This window comes from Ochlerotatus camptorhynchus, unplaced genomic scaffold, assembly GCF_037179485.1.
Source record: "Ochlerotatus camptorhynchus isolate MF236.1 unplaced genomic scaffold, CSIRO-AGI_Acam_v1.1 ptg000588l, whole genome shotgun sequence".
NCBI classification, from domain to species: domain Eukaryota; kingdom Metazoa; phylum Arthropoda; class Insecta; order Diptera; family Culicidae; genus Ochlerotatus; species Ochlerotatus camptorhynchus.
In genome coordinates, this window is record NW_027041068.1 from 150001 (window position 1) to 155000 (window position 5000).

At 56.2% G+C, this 5000-nt stretch overlaps 1 pseudogene; it reads left to right on the plus strand.

The window, feature by feature from the left end:
* The window catches only part of LOC135713869 (large subunit ribosomal RNA), a 4534-nt pseudogene extending 4119 nt beyond the window's left edge, over positions 1–415 (plus strand).
* Positions 416–5000: the final 4585 nt, after the last annotated feature.

Below are 5000 nucleotides of genomic sequence, written 5' to 3' on the forward strand. Positions count from 1 at the left end.
TTAAAAGGACGTTAATAGATGGAAGCACAGCTACGAACCAATGGCTCAATACTAGTTCGACCGGACTTTGGTATAACGCTACGTTCGTTGGATTATGCCTGAACGCCTCTAAGGTCGTAACCAAACCGAGCTGATAGTGTCCCCCATAGGTGGTCGGTGATCATGTGGCAAAAAACCTACAAGACTTGCTAGCGTGATCTCACGTTGGCATCTTATTGCATGCACGCAGACAAAGCCCTTGCGCGCGGCGTCGTACAGCAAGTATCTGGGATACTGGAACGCTGGGGCGCTGCTCAGCATCAATATATGATTTCGATACCTGAGACCTCCTACAAACGATAGGTTTACAGGCTGGGAGTTGCGAGTTGCAGAGAGGTGTACATTTCGATCCTCTCAGACTACCCTTGCTTGGGGCATGGAGTAGTTCGCCTCCTCGTGGTGTGCCCTGGAAACGTTAATTATCGAACCCAAGGGAGAGATATTGCGGCTAAACGAACTACCGCAGAGAAGCCCTGCACAAACCCTCGTTGTGCAAAGGCAGGAGTGACGCCGGGTTCTTAGTGCTTAGCACAAGCAGCTGGTAAGCGGTCACATCTGTCCTAAGCTACCCTGTTGGACAGTTGGCTGGCTATCACGTCTGCTTGGAACCGAGGCGAACAACGAACAGCGAACAACAAGAGGAGGTTGAGAAGCCCTGCACAAACCCTCGTTGTGCAAAGGCAGGAGTGACACCGGGTTCTTAGAGTGCTTAGCACACGCAGCTGGTAAGCGGTCACATCTGTCCTGTACGGGCCCTGGACAGTTGGCTGGCTATCACGTCTGCTCTAGAACTCAGGCGAACAACGAACAGCGAGCAACAAGAGGAAGGCCCTGCACAGCTGCTCACTGTGCAGTAGCGAGTGTCATGTCTGACACAACACGTAGTGATGCGCCATAGCGCAATCGGCCCCCTCCCATGACGTAATGCCTTCGGGCGGTTCCGGGGAGGACAAGGGTCTAGAGCACAGGGTAAGGTTTAGTGGGTCGGGAGAGCTACTTCTCCCATCCCCACACCCTGAGTTATCTTCTCAGGTGTCTGGGAGCAGATTCCCCCCTGTATAAAAAAAAAAAAAAAAAAAAAAAAAAAAAAAAAAAAAAAAAAAAGACTACCCTTGCTTGCTTGCCGGAAGAGCAGCCGAAGGACTGGCCCGGGCTAATCAGAACTATGAATAGCTTTGGGCCCCTCCCTAGGCTGCTGGAAATCGCGGGACAACTCGACGCCATAATAGAGTTCACGAGTACGAAGAGCAACATCGCGAAGGACCTAAAGCAGGCCTTGCGGCAGCTCCGTGCAACCGTGAACGAGGCCCAGGACGACCACGAGCGGCTCAGGAAGCGACTAGAGGTCGCAGAGAGGGCGGAACAGAAGGAACCGAAGTCTACCCAGACGGACGCCTTCAACTTCGCGGGCAACAATACGATGTCCAGCGAGGCCCTCCACTTTGCCGTTACGCAGGGACAGAAGCGTAATCGACCCTCACCTTCGCCAGTAAAGGGCGCAGCACGCCTCAAGAGACGGAAAGTCTCTGTGCAGGTGGAGAGTGCGGTGGTTGCCCATCAGTCCAATGCTTCAGTGGACGTACCGAAGAAGAGGGCTGGAATAGCCAATAGAAATACTGAGAAACCTAGCGGCTCCAAGGGCGGGAAGCAGGACAAAACTGCCCCCAAGAGCAGTGCTGCCCGGACCAGGAACAAGGGCGAAGCTCTCATCTTCAAGACGGACGCGTCGAAATACGCGGAAGTCTTGAAGAAAATGAGAACGGACGAGCGCCTTGTGGAGATGGGCAGTAACGTGAGGAGCATCAGGCGCACTCGTACAGGCGAGATGCTCCTGGTGCTCAAACGTGGTGCTAAGGACCAGGGACCAACCTACCAGAAACTGGCAAAGGAGGTTGTTGGTTCTGGGGTGCAGGTGAAGTCGCTAGGCTCGACTATCACCATCCAGGTCAAGGACCTGGACGAAGTGACGGAGGCGACCGAGATAGTCACGGCGCTCCGGGAACAGTGCCAAGTCGAGGTACCGCAATCAGCGATTACCTTGAGGAAGGGACTGTTCTCCACCCAAGTGGCTACCATCAGGCTCTCTGCAGCTGAGGCCAGAAAGGCGGTAGCCGCAGGGAGGGTGCGAGTGGGCTGGTCCGTCTGCCCCGTCAGTATTCCCCGACCGGTGACGGCTTGCTTTAGGTGCTTCGGTCAGGGCCATGTGGCCCGTGACTGTAAGAACACCGACAGGAGCAAGCTTTGCAGATGGTGCGGCTTGGAGGGCCATAAGGCGCGAGGTTGCCAAAAGCCACCGAGGTGCACTATATGCGCGGAGAAGGGGAATACCCCTACCAACCACATGGCAGGTGGCCCCCGCTGCCCGGGGTCCAAGAGCAATGCTGCTAAGGCAAAGAGCAATGCTCAGCCATGTTCGAGGTAGCGCAGTTGAACCTGAACCACTGTTCGGCTGCCCAGCAACTGCTGTGGCAATCGGCAGTGGAATGGGGAGCGGATGTCGCAATCATCTCTGACCCGTACCGCGTCCCAACCGGCAACGGGAATTGGGTCACGGACGCGTTTGGGATGGCGGCGATATGCACGATGGGGAGCTTCCCCATTCAGGAGGTAGTCGTGTCCAACTCGAGCGAGGGATTCGTGATCGCCAGGGTTAACGGAGTATACTTAAGTAGCTGCTATGCTCCGCCCAGGTGGTCTATCGAGCAATTCTCGCAGATGGTGGACAGACTGACTGCGGTACTTGTCGGCCTAAGACCGGTGGTCATTGCGGGCGACTTTAACGCATGGGCGGTAGAGTGGGGTAGCCACCACACCAACCAGAGAGGATGCATCCTACTGGAGGCAATGGCCAAGCTGGACGTTGTACTATCCAACACCGGCTCGGTCAGTACCTACAGAAGGAATGGTGCAGAATCCGTCATCGACGTGACATACTGCAGCCCGAGTTTGGAGGGCAACCTACACTGGAGGGTCGATGAGGGTTACACTCATAGTGACCATCAGGCGATTCGGTACAGTGTGGGGCCAGGTGAGAGGCGAGTGGCAGGAGGAAATTCTTCCTGCGCTCGAGGCTGGCGGACGTCGTTCTTCGAGGAGGAGGTCTTCGGCGAAGCACTGAGGCGGGAGCGAATAACCCCGGATCTGACGGGGGAAGAACTGGTAGCAGCACTGACAAGGGCGTGCGATACAACCATGCCTAGGAGAGCCTATCCCAGGCATGGCCACAGACCGGTGTACTGGTGGAGCGAGTCGATTGCTATCCTCAGGGCGTCTTGCCTCCAGGCGAGAAGGAGGATGCAACGAGCTCGTACGACTGAATCTCGCGAGGAACGCCGCGTCGCTCTCCGAGCGGCTAAGGCAGCCCTCAATAAAGAGATCGCCAGACGCAAGCGCGCGTGCTTTGACAGCCTATGCCAAAGCGCCAACACGAACCCATGGGGGGATGCTTACAAAGTGGTCATGGCAAAGACCCGCGGCGTGACGGCACCCCCGGAGAGATCACCAGCGGTACTGGCTCCGATCGTTGGGTTCCTGTTCCCGCGTAGGGACGTAGACTCCTGGCCGCGGATCCCAGGCGCGGATCAGGGAGAAGTGTCTAGAGTGACGAACAGTGAACTTGGCGGTATTGCCAGGTCGCTGGTGGTGGGCAAGGCCCCGGGCCCAGATGGGATCCCGGTTGTGGCTCTGAGGGCGGCCGTTGCGGAAAATCCAGACATGTTCCGTTCTGTTTTTCAGACTTGTCTGGACGTAGGCGTCTTCCCAGACGTGTGGAAGCGGCAGAAGCTGGTGCTGCTTCCGAAGCCAGGAAAACCCCCTGGGGACCCGTCAGCATACAGACCCATCTGTTTGCTGGACACCACTGGGAAACTGCTTGAGAGGGTCATCCTCAACAGGCTGTCGGCCTACACCGAAGGTGTAGACGGCCTGTCAAGCAGCCAGTACGGGTTTCGAAAGGGCAGATCCACGGTGGACGCCATCCGCGACGTCATCCAGACGGCAGAGGTGGTCCATCGGAAACGAAGGGGCATTCGCTACTGCGCGGTGCTAACCTCCAATTTCCCGGAGGGCTGTATAAGATTCTGGAAAGCTACTTCCAGAATCGTGTGTTGACGTACGACACAGAAGATGGCGAAAAATGCGTTAGAGTCACCGCAGGTGTGCCACAAGGCTCCATCCTGGGCCCGGTGTTATGGAACGTCATGTACGATGGACTGTTGAGGATAAAATTCCCGGTAGGCGTGAAAATTGTAGGTTTTGCCGACGATGTCACGCTGGTAGTCTGCGGGGAATCCCTCGAGGAGGTAGAGCTGACAGCGGCCCACTGCGTCAGGCTTGTGGAGGAATGGATGAGAACCAGGAAACTGGAGCTCGCCCATCACAAGACGGAAGTGGTCGTAGTCAACAATCGCATGTCAGTACAGCATGCAACGTTGACAGTCGGCGGAAGCACAATTAGGTCTGTGCGCTCTCTAAAACTCTTGGGGGTCATGCTCGACGATAAGCTCAGCTTCGGCTGCCACGTCGAGTACGCCTGCAAGAGAGCGTCTATGGCTGTGGGGGCATTATCCCGTATGATGTCAAACAGCTCGGCAGTGAATGCCAGTAAGCGCAGGCTCCTCGCTGGGGTCGTAGTATCTATCCTCAGATACGGCGGCCCTGCGTGGGCTGCGGTACTGGATATTGACTGCCACAGGCAGAAATTAGAGAGTACACACAGGCTAATGTGCTTAAGGGTGGCCAGTGCATACCGCACTATCTCGAGAGAGGCCGTCTGTGTCATAGCAGGGATGATGCCAATCAGCCTTATCATTAAGGAGGATGTGGCGTGTTATGACGCGAGGACCGTTCGAGGGGTGCGCAACAACGCGCGAGTTGTGTCGACCGCGAGATGGCAATTGGAGTGGGAAAACTCCACAAAGGGGAGGTGGACTTACCGCTTGATACCTTCCGTATCAAGCTGG